At 32.7% G+C, this 19,588-nt stretch overlaps 1 long non-coding RNA gene across 1 annotated transcript in view; it reads left to right on the forward strand.

Annotated features, from left to right (window-relative positions):
* The first annotated feature begins 4,169 nt into the window (after positions 1–4,169).
* The window catches only part of LOC112647353 (uncharacterized), a 97,588-nt gene continuing 82,169 nt past the window's right edge, over positions 4,170–19,588 (forward strand). Inside the window, exons 1-3 of the long non-coding RNA XR_007407794.1 lie at positions 4,170–4,498; positions 15,050–15,203; positions 18,889–18,992. This is a non-coding gene — a long non-coding RNA (uncharacterized LOC112647353). The remainder of the gene's footprint in view (positions 4,499–15,049; positions 15,204–18,888; positions 18,993–19,588) is intronic.

Raw genomic sequence — 19,588 nt, forward strand, 5'->3', positions numbered from 1 at the left:
ATGCTTCACTGACTGAGCCACTCTGGTGTCCTGAGAAACAAAGAACTTTTAACCTAAAACAGCCAAATATATAGAGTTACAGATGAAAGTATTTTTAGATTTTTTTTCCATTTTGTCAAATAAACTTGAGATCATCACAAAAATTCAACTAACTTTATCATTGATTTGTGTTTAGTGAAATATTTAGTTATTATTTGGGCATGAGTAATTTGATTTAAACAATTAATTGTAGGAAGTTGAATCAGAATTTTAGAAATAGAAGGGACTTTATTGTTTAATCACTCACTTTATGACTAAGTAACCTTGAGGGTCAGGAAAGTGGGTTACTATTCTGAGGCTAGTAGGCTAGAGATTGTCAGACCTCAGGGTCCCAGTTTCTAGCTCAATGCTCTTACCTTATACTTTGTAATAATTTGTATTTTTTAAGTTTTGCACAAATTAATATTCATTTCTGATGCCAAAAAACCTTGAAGAATACAACTATTCTGGTAACCATGGTAATTTTGTATGAGACTTCTCATTTCTATGTCTTGTCATTTATTTGGCTAGTAAGCTTTTATAATGTATTTTTCAATACGTTCAACATATACTGTATTCTTTTAAAAATATTTTATTTGGAATTTATTTCATACTCAGAAAAATTGGAAGAAAAGCACAACAAACTCCTTTACCCAACTTTCATAAGTTTTAATATTTTATCATATTGCCTCATTCTCTATAATATATATTTATTACTTATTTCTAAACCATTTGAAATTGTTGCAGATATAGCTGCTTAGTATTCAGTGTATATTTCTTAAAAGCAAAGACACTTTCCTACGTGATCACAGTATAAGCATTAAAAAAAATCAGGAAATGGGCAGCTCTGGTGGCGCAGCGGTTTAGCGCCGCCTGCAGCCCAGGGTGTGATCCTGGAGACCTGGAATCGAGTCCCACGTCAGGCTCTGCATCTCTCTCTCTCTCTCTGTGTCTCTCATGAATAAATAAATAAAATATTAAAAAAAAAAGATTTAAAAAAATCAGGAAATTAGCAGTGACATAATTTCACCATCTAATCTACAGATGCCATTCAAATTTCATCTTTTGTTCCAATTATATTTTTTAGAGTTTCAGGATCCAATTGAGAATTATAGGTTGCATTTAGTTTTTATGTCTCTTAAGTCTTCTTCAGTCTGGAACAGTTCCTCAGTCTTTTCTGGTCTTTTACAACCTTGATGTTTGAAAAATATGGGCCAGTTACTTTGTGGAATGTCCCTCATTGGGGTTATTTTGAGATTTCATTATGATTAAGTTTAAGTTATGGGTACTAAGCAGGAATGCAACAGAAATGATGCTGTTTTATTTTCTGCATATCATACCAAGAGGTACATTCTTCCAAGTTTTCCCACTACTGGTGATATACACTTGAATCACTTGGTTAGAGTGTTATCTTCCAAGCTTCTCCATTGTAAAAGTATTTTGGACTTAGTAAAAGATAAGTAATAAGTATTTATGGGATGTTTGAGACCATGTAAGTATCCTGTTCCTCATAAAACTTTCATCCATTAATATAGTATCTATTGATGGTGTTTTGTCTGAAATTATATTTTTTCATAGTTACCAAATAACTATTTTCTAATTAAGATTTCTTCTACATTGTTCACTGGCATTTTACTAAGACCTTTCTAATCTCCCTCATTTATTTATTTAATCATCTATTTATATAAGTATGAATTCAAAGATATCAGTTTTGTCTACTGGAATATATTTTTATGATTATGATTTATTTTGTTATTCTATCACATATTCGACCAGTGGGAGTTCCTTCAAACAGAATTCCATGTCTTCTTGAAATGTGCCCTTCATTTTTTGGATACTCCATTAATTTCTGGCAAGCCATGACATTCTAGAATTATCATAGACTTTTTCTACCCCAGCCCAGAAATCAGCCAATTCTCTAAGGAACCCTGTTTTTTCAGTGGAGAGTGGTATTTAGAAACCAAGATCTGTGTACTAGGTGTGTTCATTGCTGTGTGGTATTAATGTTCCTAGGTCCTCTCAGCAGGTAAACCTAGGGGAATGTGTGTATGTGTGTGTGTACATATGCATATGTTTGTATATATGTGTGTGTATGTGTGTATGTATATATGTTATATATGTATATATATATACCCACACACACTCACATACATATTTATCTCTATTTTTTATCTTTGTATCTGCCTATCATCTGTATTACCTATCTTCAAAAAGAAACGTGAATTTACATTGATATCCTCAATTCCATTCTAAAACAACAGGTTTTTTTCTATCCTCCCTTTTTATACTTAAAAATTCCTTTTCTGACTACAAGAAAATTGGCTTTCATCAGCCACAGTATGTTTACTCATTTACTTAATCCCCTTACCAGTCTGAGAGACAGGTAAACCACCTCCTTGGACCTGACACCATGGTCTTCAATCAAATAGGATTCCTCCTTAGCCCTGGCCCCAGAAAATATACTAGTTAAGTCTCTTAATATGCTAGGAGAATCCCCCACTGGAATGTAATTTCCTGTCCCTCCCATCCCTTAACCTTTTCAAAATTCTGGTGGAGTCCACAACCAAGCCCTCTCTGACCCTGATCCTGGCTTAATGCAGTATATACCAGATGAATTCTCCTCAAAAAACCCCATAATTCTGGCAATATACATTTATAAATAATTCAAGTCCACTTTCAAGTAACACTATACCATTTCACAGGTAGAGTTCCTTATAACAACAAAATAATAACAAAACAATTCTAATTTCTCCATCTTATCTCTTATTCATTCATTTCACTTACACATAAGTTTTTAATATATATGCAAATGCATATATATGTAAATATATAAGCATAAATAATACAATACATTGTAACTGTTACTATTTGGAACAAACTGTTGTCTGTTAAATAAATTAAAAATAAGAATAAAAGTTTTTATTCTACCTTCATTTATTCCTTCTGAAGCTCTTAATGTAGTTCCAAGTTTCTTGCTTATATCATTTTCATTCTCTCTAAAGATCTTTTAATATTTCTTATAAGGTCGGTCTACTGGCAATAAATTCTCTTAATTTTTATCTAAGAAGGTCTTTTTTTTTTCAACACTATTGAATGATAATTTTGCAGGTTACCAAATTCTAGGTCAGCGATTTTTTTTTTCTCAACACTTAGTTCATTTTCCCTCTTCTTGTTTGCATTGTTTCTGAGGAGAAGCTGGGTATAATTCTTACTTTTACTTCTCTAGAGGCAAGGTGATTTTTTTCCTCTGCTTTCTTTTGAAAAATTTTTCTTTATCTTTTGACCTTCTTTGTTTTTTCTAAATTACATGCTTAGGTGTAGATTTTTGTTGGATTGTTGGATTGTTTGGTGTTTATTCTGCTTGGTATTCTCTGAGCATGTTGCATCTGTGATTTAGTGTCTGACATTAATTTAGCAAAATTGTTAGTCATTATTGTTTCAAATACTTCTTTTCTTTCTTTCTTCTCCTTCTGGCATCCCATTTGTGTACGTTACAATCTTTGTAGTTGTCCCACTATTCTTGGATATTGTTTCTTTTTTTTTTTTCTGCAGGTTTTTGTATGTGTGTATATGTGTGTGTGCGCACACTTTTCATTTTTGCAGTTTTTACTGAGATATGCTCAAGCTCAGAGATCCTTTCCTCAGCCATGTCTAGTATGCTAACAAAGTCCATCAAAGGCTTTCTTTCTGTTACAGTGTTTTTGATCTGTCATTTTTTTTTTTGGTTCCTTAAAATTTCCTTCTCTCTGCTTACATTGCCCATCTTTTCTTGTTTGCTGTCTACTTTATCCATTAGAGCACTTATCATATTAACCATATATTTTAAATTTCCAGTCTGAGAATTCCAGAACTTATGCTGTATCTGAGATTGGTTCTGATACTTGCTCTGTCACTTCAAACTTTCAGTATGTCTTGTAATTTTTTTCTTGATAGCCAGGCATGATATACAGGGTAAAAGGAGGTGTTCTAAATAGGTCTCTGTAATGTGGTGGTGAGGTTTGGGGAAGGGGAAGTGTTTTAAAGTTTATGATTAAGTCTCAGTCTTTTAGGGATCCTTTGCCTCTGGACTGTGAACTTCACAAGTGCTTCTCATTTCCCTCACCCAAACCTTAGGAGAAACAGGAAGGGAGAGTGGACTGGTCTTGGTTATTTCCTTTCCCCCAGGTCAGCTGGACTCTGATAAAACCTCAGCTTATTAGGCTATGGTTAACTAGTTTCTCCTGAGTTCAGGTCTTTTTAAGAATAGGGTGTAATGATGTATTTTAAAGTGGTTCCTTTCCCCCTCCACCTGCCTCAGTATTTGTTTTGAGGACCTGGTAGGGCTCCTATGTACAATTCACAAAAGCATGCACCTTCACCGTGATGGTTTCCTCTGGAGTTTTTGTCAGACTGAGCCTCTAGCAATTTGTCAATGACACCTCAGCTTTTCACATCCCAGCAATTGTTCCTGTGGAGGTTTTAGCTCAGCGGTTCTGCTCTGGTATGTTGTGATTCTCTCTGCTTACCTGTTGGTCTCTCCAATTTGGGGGACAGTAGTTTGTCCTGTGATCTCTTTTTCTTAATAAGAAGAGTTGTTGATTTTTCACTTTGTTTAGATTTTTGCTTGTTAGGAAGGAGTGGTGACTTCTAAACTTCTTAAAAACTGGGCTGAAAAAAACAGAAGTCTTTATTTGAGCTTTTAAAAATTTCTCTTGATGATGTTTTGTAGTTTCAAGTGGATAAGTCTTGCACACATTTTGTTAAATTTATCTCAAGGTATTTCACATTTCGCAAAGGGCTTTTTTTTACGATGTTAATTTGTAATAGTTTATTGATACTAAATGAAAATACAATGGTTTTTATATATTGAACTCGTGTGCTGCATTCTTGCTAGTGTCAAAAATCCAGAAATAGCTGAATTAAAATCACCAAATCAATAAATAGTATTTAGTAAGAGTATATTGTGCATATAAGAACAGTTCATGAACTGGGAGCTTTTAAAAATAAAAACTGATATGAAGCTCAGAGGCAGTTACAGAATCGCTTATAAAGTGACAATGAGGAAGTTTTTTACCCTATAAAATGGTTATCACTGTGGTGGTTTCCAAATAGCAGGGGATTGGTTTAAAATGATTATCTCATACCAGTTTTAGAAAGGTGGTGTTTTAGGAAGGTAGTTTCTTTTTGACTGTCAGAAGCATTTACAATAAATAACCTAAGTTAAGTTTTGTTTATGTTCATGAAATAAGATGTAGGTTTTGTCTTTTCAGGAAGTTCTCAGGTCCAGCCTCCATTTTGCTTTTAAATTTAACACTAGAAAGTAGCTTTATGTACATTCTTTAAGATTTAAGATTTTCTTCATTGATGATCATGTTATCTGAACAGAGACAAATTTTATTTTCTTCTTTTCCAACTCACATGCCTTCAATTTCTTTTTTCTTATAGTAGCTAGCACCTCCAAAGCAGTACTGGGAAGAATTGATGAGAGCAAACATTTTTGCTTTATTTCTGATATTAGGGGAAGTAGTCAGTCTTTTATCCTTAATTTTGACATTGGCTGTGAATTTTTGTATATGCTCATTATATTGATGAAGTTGCCTTTTTCCCTTGGTTTCCTGAGAGTTTTTAATCATGAATAGGTGTTCAATTTTAGCAGATGCTTTTTTTTTTCATCCCCTTTAAATGTGGCAATATATTGAATTATATGAACAGATTCTCAAATGTTAACCCAACCTTGTTTTCTTGGAATAAACTCTGCATAGTCCTGATTTATATATTCCTGGACTTGATTTGCTAAACTTTTAAAAGAATTTTTACATCTCTTTTTATGAGTATTGGATTGTAATTTTCTTATAATGTCTTTATCTGGTTTTGTTATCAGGATAATGCTGGCTTCATAAAATGGGTTAGGAAAAGCCCTGCCCCCCTTCTATTTTCTGGAAGCATTTGTGTATGTTTGGTATGTTAAAATTTTTTTTAAAGTGTTAGGTAGAATTGACCCAGGAAGCTATGTATTTTCTGGAATGGTTTGAATATGTTTGGTCTGTTTATTTTTTTCCTAAGTTTTGTTAAGACTTACCCAAGAAGCTATATGGGCCTATTGTTTTCATTGTGGAAAGATTATTCAAATTTTTTTTATAGATCCAGATGTCTCAGGTTATTTATTTACTCTTAAATAGTGCTTTCAAACTGTGTCCATTTTATTTAAGTTGTTGAATTTATTAGGATAAAGTTGACCTTAAAATTCCCTTATTACTCTGTTACTGTTGATGATAAGGTATTTAGTGATGACCCATCTTTTATTTTTGATATTGGTAATTTTTTTCAGTCATTTATTGGCAATCACTACAATAGTTATGATCTAAATTACAAGATATTATCTCATATAAGCATAAATATTTGATTAGTACTTTTTAAAATTAAGGTATTGTGAGGTTTAATCCGATTGGAAGTGAAATGAAATAGAGAGGCCAGGCAAAACTTGGTCAAAACAGGCTTTTAATGGGATGCACTCTCAGGGGGAGCCCTTATATAGGGTCTGGGTAAAGTATGGTTCAGGTTTCCTGCATATATCCAGTCTCCCCCTGATGATGTGTCTTCGGGTGGTCTGCGGGTGATGGGAAAGTTCTGAGGTGAAAGCAACAAAGTGGAGGATCCACCACCATTTTGTTGATGCCTCCGGATCCCCCTTGATCCCACCGGCCCAACAGGTGTAGTTGACACGTTATATTAGTTTCAGGTGTACAACATAGTGATTAGACGATTATGTATTATGAAATGCTCACCATCTAAGTGTAGTCACCATCTGTCCCCACACAAAACTATTACAATATTATTGACTCTATTCCCTACGCTGTACTTTTCATTCCTGTGACTTATTTATTTTATAGCTGTAAGTTTGTTCCTCTTAACACCTTTCACCTATTTTGCCTATCACCCACTCCCATCCCTTCTGGCAACCACTAGTTTGTTCTTTGTATTTATGAGCTATTTCTCTTTTATTGTTGTTATTTGTTCATTTGTTTTTTTTATATTCCACATATAAGTGAAATCATATAATATTTGTCTTTGACTTATTTCACTTAGCATAATACCTCTGGGTTCATCTATGTTGTCACAAATAGCAAGATCTTCTTTTTTATGGCTAATATTTTATTGTATATATACCACATCTTTGCCCATTTATCTGTTAGTGGACATTTGGGTTGCTTCTATATCTTAGCTAGTAGAAGTAATGCTGCAAAAAATTAGGGGTACATATATTTTTTTTAATATTTTCATCTTTTAAATTATGTTGGGACTAATTTATGGTCCAACATTGGATCAATTGTGGTTTCTATTCCATGTGTACTTGAATACATGGTGTAATCTGAGGTGGTGACATTACAATGTTCTTTAAATGTGAAATAGTTTAAGGTATTGTTGTTCAGGTCTATATTATTATAGATGGTTTTGTCTGGCTGGTTTATTAATTGTAGAGAAAGGTGAATTAAAGTCTGCGACTAAGATTGTAGATTTGCTGTTTTTTCCCTGTTTTTGCTCTATATATTTTGATGTTCTTTTATTGAGTCAAGTATATTATATTCATTTTATCTTCTTGATACATTGATTTTTATAGTGATCAAATATCCATCTCTATTTCTAAAAATCCTCTTTTTTCAAGTTTCTTATTATTTCAATATTCAGTTGTTCTTATTGTTAGCAAATAAATAGACAGCTTTTACTTTCAGCATTTGTGTCTTATTTTTAAAATATTAGCTCAATCAAGGCTTTTCTTTTTAATGTAAATGTTGACATAATTGCATTTTGACCAGCTTTTTTACTATTTGTGTTAAATTTTTGGATTGAGTTTTTTCTTCTCTCATCTTTCTTGCTTTTTAAAATTTTAATCAAATTTTCAAATGCTATTTTCATATTTGTGCTTGCTTTCTATTTATAACTGCTTATTTTTAGTGGTTGCTGCAGAGGTTGAAAGAAGTACTTTAAACCTGTTCAATCTATACTTATTTTATCTTTATCCAGTTACTCTAATTACAATAGATGAAGAGAGGTCAATTCACTTACTATTCTTAAACCTGAGTTTTTCGTTTGATGTAAATTTGATAAGGAGACTGTTTATAAAGGTATAGATATTTTATTACTTTTACAGCAGTTAGCTAGATATGTAATACCCACATTTTATTTGTTTTTTTAAAGATTTATTTATTTATTCATGAGAGACACAGAAAGAGAAGCAGAGACACAGGCAGAGGGAGAAGCAGGCTTCCTGTATGGAGCCACATGTGGGAATCAATCCTGGAATCTTGAGCTAACAGCACATAATCAACCATTGAGCCACCCAGGTGTTGTTTTTGAAGGAAATTAGGCAGTATTGCTTGAAATCTTTCCCTTGCTTAAATATTTTTTATTTAAACTTTTTAAGGTGTATATAGTTTAAAAATTTTAAAAGGCTCTAATATATTTATTTTTAAAAAATTTTTACTTAAATTTCAGGCAATAAGCATATAATGTATATTAGTTTTCAGGTGTACAATTAAGATATTATACCTTTTATAGAGGTCCTGTTCTTTAATCGTATTTTTTAGAAATTCAATATATTTTTAAAGTAAGACTTGTAAGATATGATCATATATGATTTTAAAAGAATTTTAAGTTTTTGTTTATTTCATGTAAGTATGGTATGCCTCATTGTTTCAAAGGCCAGTAGATCAAATAGGTAAATGATTTATTGCCACTAATATCCATTAAAAGTGATACAATGAGGAGCCCTCAAAAATTTGAGATTAATTAGTTGCATACTTTGCTTTGTTTATGAATTATAATCACAGAAATAGATAAAAGATATATATAAGCAATTACTACCCTGTACAGTATTTTATTTATGAAAACATTAAAAAAATATGCCTATATATTTGTAATTAAGTTACTGATTGAATGCTGTGGAAATAGTAATATATTATCTGAAGGTTTTCTAAATAAAAAGTATTTGAAAGAATTATATAGAAACAATCCACCTCATCTTTGTTCAGCAAATAATTTGATATATTTTATCATTAGATATCATTATGTTTTAGAGCTGAAAGGACATTAATAATTTTAAAAAACCTTTGAAATTAAGTTTGCTGTTCATTGCTTTCAATTTGTGATTTGATCTGACAATTCAAGTTAATAACTTAGGCATTTTACACTGGATATACATGCCTTTTTTGAGGAATTCGGTACTGTTTTTGCCATTTTACTTCTTTTATATTCACATCCTTTGTATTACAAGCATTTAGCAAAATTACAATAATAAAGGAAGGAAACAGTTTTTTAATGCTGCCCCCCTTTCAAATGCTGTGGAAATTATTGTTCATCACCAGATATTTCTAGCTCCCTTCCTTCTGCTTGCATACCAAGAAAGCACTTACCTGCCCCCTTTGATATTAGGTATGACTTAATATCTTGTAGGTTAGTGATGTGTATCATTTCCGTGTGAAAACCTTGAGAACCTGTGCATGTGTTGCCATGTTACTTTTTCCCTGTTGTAGAAGTTTTTATGTCAAGAATAAATCTTTATCATTCTGGGTCCTTGAAGGACTATGATGAGCATAGGTATTGCTGACCCCCACCTTGGACATGAAATAGACGTTTATGTGATAATCCATGAGATTTTTGTTTGTTACTCTGGTGTATTCCAGTTTATTCTGACAGATACAAAAATTATTACCAAAAGGAGATGTCATAAAGTCTAAAATATGTGACATTGGCTTAGATTTCTGGTAAGAGGCAACAGATGCTGCCTCTGGATGCTGGAATGATGGCAATCTATGTTATATGGTAACATAATATTTAATAAAATTGTGAAGATGTATCTAATGAACTTTTATCTCTAGGGTAGGAAGTTAAAAAACAGTCTTGTTAGTATGCATTGGGTGATGGCTGCATTTGATGAGAAATTATATGAAATGGACAAGTCAGAAAAGAATTCCCTTGAAAATAGAAATGAATGGAAGTCGAGTGTTTGAACTCAAGGTGTTGTAGAATTGAATAAGCAACTATTTCTGAATTCCCAATTAGTAAAACATAAAACTGAGAAGGATTTTGAGTCACAGAGGCTGACTAAAACTGGTTTAGTGAGAACAGTCAAATTAAGGTGTATGGTTTAACTTGTTTAGAACCTCTGGATAAAATGTCTTGGAATAAACTTCCAACTGAGGATGCAATACTCTTTAATTGTTACAAATGGACAAAATGACTCAAAGCTTTATAGATTACAGATGCCAATAATTAAGTTGCAAGACTACAGTAACACAAAGAAATATACCAATGTTATAAAATAGGACTAAAAAGAGTGTGATTATGGCTACTGGCACAGGAGGCTTGATGAAATTGATTAGATAAAAAAACTTACCAAGTTTTTTTTTTTTTTTCCTATGAGTTTTACTGAAAGTGGAAAGCCATGGCTTGCTGTTGTCAGAGAAGCCTTGTGGATTTAGATAACCTAATGGACAAATCTGATTTATTAACAATTGATACAATTCAACACTATTCACCTTGAATTTGCAAAAAGATTCATAATAAAATTCTTTACTATTAAGGATTTTTTATAGACATTATTTCTACCTGTGTTGCATTGGTAGGTATTTTATAACAGAACTGAAGTAATGACAAATTATTTATAAAAAATGCACAGTATGAAGAAAGAACTTATCAAGTGAATCAGAGGCTAATTTTTAAAAAGATTTTATTTATTTATTTATTTATTTATTTATTTATTTATTTATTTAAGAGAGAGAATGTGAGCAGGGAGAGGGGAAAGAGGAGAGGCAGGGAATGAGAGCAGAAGGAGGGGATGGGGGAACAGACAAGGGTAGATGGAGAAGCAGACCCCCTTGCTGAGCTGGGAACCTGATGTGAGACTCCATCCCAGGACCCTGAGATAATGACCTGAACCAAAGGCAGATGCTCAACCAACTGAGCCACCTAGGTGTCCCAAAGGCTGTGTTTTAAAAGCATGTAAAATCTGTATACTGTATATTTTTCTGTAACATCAATAATAATTATACTGCAACACTTTCAAAACATCCAATGATAGCTAATAAAACTCTACCAATAATGACTAATATAATTTTCAACTAACATAAAGATTATATGCAATATGAAGACTTGATTTTTAGATTTACATATTTCCTTATTCTGTTTCAATATTAAGAGAAGAAACACTTAAAACTATCAAGATAGTTTTATTCTTATTTCAGGATTCACAGAGCTACTAGTCTAGAATTCTGGTTGCTGATCTAGTTGTAGAAATCATGTTCTCTATGACAGTTGTGGAAATTAAGTATAACTTTTAATTATTCTCAAGTGAGGTTATTCAACCAAGGGCCAACGTTTTATGCACTGACAAATAAAATGTGTCCTAACAAAATGTGCTTCTGTGGTCCTTCTTAAAACATAATCAGGAATCTAAAAGTAGTCTTACTCTGATAAAATCCATATAAATACTTTTAGGAACCATAAATAAAAGCGTGGATATGTTTAGTCTTATTTATTTGGTTGATTTCCTCCCTTCCCTCCCTATCTTCTGCTACTTCTTGATCTTCCTCCTCCTCCTTCATTGCAAAAAAAAATAATAATTAGGCAACATTTACAAATTGAATAACAGTACTTATCACATTATTACTGCAAATAAGTCTATTATCTTTTTTTAAAAAAATTATGATCAGAGGTGTTAGGACAAAAAAGTTCATAATAATTTTGTAATAACATTTCCTTTATGAAAAATAAAAGGCTTTCCTGTGAAATAATGCTGGGGTCTAGTCATGCAAATCAAAGGACATTTAGACAACAATTGAACTCTCTATCTTCAACATGCTGCAATGAACTCATGAATATGTATGTGTCTAGTGGTAAGCACTATGACTTATAGGTTACTAAGTAGACCTCATTCTTAAAATAATATTTTAAAAATATGTTTGTATGTGTGAAACAGCCTTCAAGTAACAATTAATGAACTCCTAGTCCAACAAAGTTTGTAAGGCAAGATATTGTCATGTAGGTGCAGAGAAGGGGGAGAATATAGTAAGACTCGGTAAAGGTAGGTTGTGTCTCACTATTCTAACACAGTTGTAACAATAAGGCAATCTTACTTCTCAGATGAAACATCGACAGGGTCAGCTAAAGAAAGAGTGGATGCTGAGCAATGACAAATCATCCAAGGATGTTCAAACTGACCAATAATTATATAAAAAAATAGTGGATTATTCATAATTGACAAAAACTGGAGCTAACCAGAATGCTCATTAACTGATGAATATAAACAAAATGTGGTACATTTATAAATATTTATACAATAGAATATTATTCAGCCATCACAATTAATGAAATACTGATTTGTTACAACATGGGTAGATTTTAAAAACTTTATGCTAAGTGAAGGAAGTCAGACAAAAGGCCATACATTGTATGATTTCATTTATATACATAGTCCACAAAAGGTGAATCCTTATAAACAAAATAGATTGTTTGCCAGAATCTAGGTAGAGGGGAAATAGAAGTGAGTGTTAACAAGTAAAGGGTTTCTTTTGGGGTTAATGAAAATGTCCTAAAATTAGATAATGGTGATGGTTGTACATATTTGCAAGTATATTAAAAACCACTAAATGTACACTTTAAAGGTAAATTTTGTAGAATGTAAAGTATATCTCAACGAAAAGAGAAAGGAGTGGAATGAATGTGAGCCCTCATTGAACAGGTAACCCTTGAACCAACAATCTGGAGGTGACTATCTTTTAATCATCATAAGTACTATAGGCATCAGTTTTGATGATTTGTGAGTTTGTTTTATTGCTTTACTTTTCTCCCTTAAACAGTCATATTGATGTATTTATGGTTAAGATTGGACCACTGAAATAAAACTATTAACAGTGGTAGATTTTGTGATAGTCAGAAATGACTTGAAAATTTATGTCATCTTTCAGACACAACCGTGTTTAACTACACACTAGCTGTAGGTACTGAGGAGAGATTTACGATTTGGGCAATAATGGTTTACATCTTGAAGGATACAAAAATGAATTGAGTAGCTGAGTATACATCTAGGAATCATGGAATTACACAGAAGTTTTAAGTCAGAGCCCCTGCATTATAGGTTCCCATATCATCATCATTAACAATAACAGCAACAGCAGCAACAACAATAACTGCTGCAAGTACACAATCTAACCTCTAACAGAATTAGTGTGGGATGTGCAAAGGCTGGGTCCTATTCATGAGTCTGATATGAGCACTAGGGCTAGTCAAGAAATAAGGATTAGAGAAATGGAGAAAACAATTGTTAATGACCACAGTGTCTATATAGAAAAGGGGGAAATTTGGCAAGGAAGAAGGCCAAGAGACTGTTAAGATTATCTTAAAGCTTACATTTAAGTGCCCCCATCCAATGCACAAGTTGAACTGGGTTCCTACTAAATTGTTAATTATATTGACAAAACACCATAAATTCTGACTTAAAAAAATCTATGACTGATACTTAAAATAACCCTTGCTCTCTCAGCTTTCAGGAACCATCTGAAAAACTGTCTTAAACTCCAAGAAGGGAATATTCTTCAGTGCTTACTTTGTATGTGACCTAGTAGGATAATTGAAAAGGAAGGACCTCCCATTGAATAGAAGCAGAAGTCACAGAGAACAGTGGATTGGGGAAACCTTCTGTTTGACCAGATTGAAGTCTAGTCCAGAAACATTTCTTGGTTTAAGGGAGGGGATGTACAAAATCTCTAGATCTTCTTCTGATATTCTGAATGACCATATTTATTTGATGACCAGAGGGCAGAACATGAGTAGTTATTTTACTTTTCACTAAATATTTCCTCCTCTAAAACTTTTGGGCATATAAAATTATACTTCCTGTCTACTTTAGATAAGCAGAGTCATCCAATTTTATTTGATTAATAAAATGAGAATAGAAGTGATATATGTAACTTCCAGATGAAAATGATATAAACCAGTATGTGATTTTTATCAATATGCCAGTGTGTGATTTTTAAATATAGAACTTCAGTGTCTCTACACTCTCCATAATTTTAGTAAGTGCCTATTGTGACTTCTGGATTAATTTTCTAAAATATGTAGGTAATATTTCCAACAGAATCAATTGTCCATTTACTGACAAGAGCTTTCTGTTTTGCTTTTGCATAGAAACTATTTGCTATGGTCTAAAGAGGTCTCCTTAAAATGAATATGTTAACTAACATTGTAACTCCCAACAAGCTTGTATAAGGAGCTGGGCCTTTGGGAGGTGATTAGGTCATGAGGATAGAGCACTCATGAATAGGATAGAGCATCCTTATATGTAAGAGATCTCAGAGAGCTCCCTTGGCCCTTCTGCCATCGAAGAATATAATGAAAAGCCTACAACACAGAAGAGGGACCTCACTTGACCATGCTAACATGCAAACTTCAGACTTCCAGCCTCCAGAACTATGAGAAATAAATTTCTGTACCAAAATCTGTGTCAGGTTTCTTCAGAGACATGCAACTAGTAGGATATATATGTGGATATATATAAAAGGAGATTTAGTATAGGAATTGACTCATGTGGTTATAGAGGCTCAGAAGTCCCATGATCTGCTGTGTACAATGGAGACCAGAAAAGCCAGTATTATTCAGTCCATCTGAAGGACTTACCTAATAAAAGTAAAAACTGTAAGATTTATTAAAATAATAAAATTAGTTTATTACCTGAGTTACTTAGAAAAGATCAACCCAGACAAAAAATACTGAATGAAGAGGTAGAAAAATTATACTATGCAAAAGAAATGAGGCAATATTATTTCAAACAAAAGAATTTAAGGTAAAAGCTTTAGTAGGAATTAAGAAACATGCAACATAAATGATGAAAAAGAAAATCCACAATGAAAATATAATAATTGAGAATTTGCAAATCTCCAAGTACCTAAGAGGTAAACTCAAAATGTGCAAAGCAACAATTGATAGATCAAAAATTTGACATGAAAAGGTCAACAGTCACAGTGGGAGATTTCAACAAACTTCTTTTGGAATTTGATAGGTTGGAGGGAAAAGTGAGATTCAAAGAATACAGAAGACATAAGCAACAAAAACCTGCACTAAATACAGAATATACATTGATTTCAAGCCTACATGGAATATTTACTAAAGAAAAAATGACTACTTACAAGATTGTAAAGAACTCTCACTTCCAAGTAAGCAATAGGTTAATGAAAAAAATCCAGTGCATCTAACAAGAATGAAAATACCATGAATCAAATTTGTGGTTTGAAACTAAATAAAATACTTGTAGATTTATAGCCTCGTGTACATTTCTTAAAACCCAAGAAAGACAGAAAATAAATAAGTTCAGATTTCAAGCCAGGAAGCAAAGCAGGAGAAAATAGAATAATCTCTAAGAAAGTTGGAGGGAATAAATTATAAACAAAGTGGCAGAAATTAATTAAATAGAAACCAAGGAAATGAACTAGCTTTATGTGTCAAATAGCTCTTTAAAAATCCCCAAACCTCAGTGTTGAGTGAGAAAAACCTTAGCACAATATGCATGGAATATTATTTATGTTATTTAAACATCAAATATATATACCATTTATTGTTACATATGTAATATAGTCAGAAAAAATAAAAGAATACCAGTACAACATAATGAAGGTAGTTGTCACCAATGAGAGAGAAAGAAAGGAATGAGAATGTGAAGTGAATTAAATAGGCCTTAACTTTATCGATATTGCTATATTCCTTGAAGCAAAAATGGAATGATATTAACAATAATTAACTTGGGGCAGTGAGTTTGTCATATTTTCTATATACATTTTACATAAATTTTTATGAACACATTTATATTTTAAAATTCAGAATATATGTAAAATATATATTAAAATTGCACATATATATAAAACAGTGCAAAATAAGAAAAGAATGCAATTTAAGATCACTCTAGAGATGTTGTAACAGAACAACTGGGAAGACGTAAATAATATATTTTGAATGCCAATAATAATGAGAATGAGAATAAGAGGATATAGAATGTTGTGGGGCACCTAGATGGCTCAGTTGGTTTAGCATCTGCTTTCAGCTTAGGTTCTGATCCCAGAGTCCCCACATGGGACTCTCTGCTCAGCAGGGACTCTTTCTCCCTCTCCCTTTGACACTCCCCACCCAACCTCCCCCCAGCATACTCCTCTCTCTCTCTCTCTCTCTCTCTCTCAAATGAATAAAGTCTTGAAAAAAAAAAAGGAAGATATAGGATGTTGTTACTGACTTTATCTTATACCCTATATCCAACCACCTCATATTTCCAAATTTCATTGATTCTGTTGTATTCTTTTCCATTGATTTTATTGCCATCTAACAACTATATATTTTACTCCCCCCACCCCCCACCCCCAATTATCCATCTCTTCCACTTAGAATGTCCTCCTTGAGGAAAGCTATTTTTGACTGTTTGGTAACTATTATAATCTTCAGCACTAGAACATTTCACAAACATGGCAGGTATTAGTAAATATCTGGAGATTGAACGCATGAATTATCAAGATCAAATTCTGAATGCTAATGACAGAGTTGAGAAGGGAGAGGAGAGGAATAGGGAAGATGAAGTGATAACTTGAAATTTCAAACCTGGGTAACCAGAGAGTAGACCACCATCACTGAAATAGGGAGCTGACTCTTCTTTACAATGCTTTTACTTCTAATGATATAACTAATATTTGCTCATTGTAGAAAATTCAGTAGAGTGTAAGAAAGGAGAAAATAATCATCACTCAGAGATGCTCATTATTGAGGACCCCTACTCTACTGCCATCTTGCCCCCTCCTCAAAGTGCTCATTATTGATCTTTGATCTATTGCAGTAAGATTGAGATTATATGTATTCATTTTATGGATTTGTTTTTGGCTTTGTGTATTGGCAATCTACCCTAAACATTTTTTCATACAATTATTTTTGAGATTCTACATATAAAGATAGCATATTTTCCATTTTGTAAAATTAAAATTTACACACTTTTTTAGTAGATGTGTGTTGTGTCTATTTATCCACTATCCCAACTAATGCTATACTGAATGTCTTTGTTTCTATAATTAAGTTTTTATTCCTAGAAATAAAATTACTAGTGAGAAGATAAAGGTATTTCTAAGCCTCTTGAAGTAGGTTGTAAAACTATTTTCCAGAAAAGTTTTATCATTTCATTCTGACAGAATACCTTTTTCTCTCATAGTCTCTAATATTGACTACTATTCTTTTTAACTCTTTGTTAACTTGAGAGTTATATGAATGATATCTCAATTATATTTGCATTTTATAAAGAAATTAACATTTTTTCTTATAGTTTTCTGATGAATACATATAGTTTAAAGTGCTCTTTACTATTCTTTTTGCATTTGTATGCTACCTTGCATATAGTAAGTTTTTACCCTTTTGTATTTCCCCAGTTTTATGTTACTCTTGATTTTTAATATGATGTGTCTATTATAGAATACTTTCATTTTTATGTAATTAAACAAAGATATGTCTTTCTTTTTTGTCTTCTCTACTGTTCCACTTGGAATTCTTTCCCAAGGAGAGTTAAATATTAGCCTATATTTCTTCTGTGTGGATAGTTTGATTTTCTTATTTGTTAAAATCATCTAAAATTTAATTTTGTCTATTACATGAAGTGATATCTCAGTAAGTTTTCCCACATTGCTTATATTTGATTGCAATACCATTGCTTAGAATTCCTCACTATTTGTATTGCCACATTTCCCAAATGCACAGAGTACTTCTCAATTATCGTTTCATTTCATTTATTTGTCTATTGCTTTGTCAGTATCATATTAATTATTATGACTTCATGTTTCTACACTTGGTGAGCTTATTAAAATTTTTTTAATAAAGATTTTATTTATTTTAGGGAGACAGGGAGAGGGAGAAGCAGACTCCCCACTGAGCAGGGAGCCCAATGCAGGGTTCAATCCCAGGACCCTGGGATCACAACCTGAGCTGAAGGCAGACACTTAACTCACTGAGCCACCCAGGTATCCTGAGCTTATTAAATCTTCATCACACTTCCTTTTCAATACTTTTTAAATTTAGTCTTTAACATAATTTTGTCATTTTCTTAAAAAAATACAAAAATTCTATTGGCATTTTGACCAAGAATGCATTAATTGCATAGATTGGTTTGAGTAGAATTAACAATTTTGAAGTCTTAGTCTTCCTGTTTAGGAGAATATTATCTTTCTTCTATACTTCTCTGTCTTCAAATAAGTTCTCCACATTTCCTGATAACATTATTCTAATGTGTTTTATGATTTTTTCCCTATAATACCATAATGCATTTTTACTAATGCAACATCATAATATAGTTTCTTATTTTTATAAGTTGCTATTCTAAAAATAAAAATAATTTTAATAATGTTAATACATATCAATTATTAGAATCACTATTGAAAAATATATTATTTAGAATAGAATTTGTTTAGAATAGAATTTTAAAAACATTTTATTTATTTGTTTATTTTAGACAGAGAAAATGTGAGCTGGGGGAGAAGCAGAGAGGGAAGGAAAGAGAGGAGGAAAGAATCTCAATGGATTCTTAGCTGCTGAGTGCAGAGCCCTAGGTGGGGCTCCATCTTATGACCCTGAAATCATGATCTGAGGTGAAACCAAGAGTTGGATGCTTAATTGACTGAGCCACCCAGGTACCTCTAGAATAGTATTTTAAACTTTTATCAGTCTTTTTATATAAAATTAACTCATCTTAAAAATATTCTGGAGCCCAAAAGCTATTGACATTGAGCCCCGAAGCTGGATTTAACATGGTGGCCCTCACAGCTCCTTGATGCTTTACTCTTCTCAGTAGCTTCTGTTTGGCCCTTTGTCTTTTTCTATTTCCAGTTTCCTGCTCAGACAAAAGGCCTCAACATATCATTTTCTAGGTAAGGAAATGGCAAGACAAATGACTTTACCCTAGCTACAAGGATATTCTGGGTAAGAAACAGGTAAGAATTCTGTTTTTTTTTTTTTTTTCACTTTAGCTCACTGATTAAGCAGTGAATTGAGACACCAATTGTTTCCTTTACTTTTTTAAATTTTTAAATTTTTCAAATTTTATTTATTAATGAAAGACACAGAGAAAGAGGCAGAGACATAGGCAAAGAAAGCAGGGAGCCTGATCCAAGACTCGATCCCAGGACCCCAACCTGAGCCAAAGACCAGATACTCAGCCACTGAGCCACCCAGGTGCCCTGCCATTGTTTCCTTTAAAAACGTCTTATTAGGATGCCTGGGTGGCTCAGTGGTTGAGCATCTGCCTTCGGCTCAGGGCATGATTCTGGAGTCCCATGATGGATTCCCATATCAGGCTCCTTGTGTGGAGCCTGCTTCTCCCTCTGCCTGTGTCCCTGCCTCTGTGTGTGTGTGTGTGTGTGTGTGTGTATATACACTATATATATGTCTGTGTGTATATATATACAGAAACTGGTTTCTGTACATTGATATTGTATCCTGCAACTTTACTGAATTTGTGTATCAGTTCTAGTAATTTTTTACTGCAGTCTTTTGGGTTTACTGAATAGAGTATCATGTCATCTGCAAA

The sequence above is a fragment of the Canis lupus genome, chromosome 32, assembly GCF_003254725.2.
Source record: "Canis lupus dingo isolate Sandy chromosome 32, ASM325472v2, whole genome shotgun sequence".
NCBI lineage: Eukaryota > Metazoa > Chordata > Mammalia > Carnivora > Canidae > Canis > Canis lupus.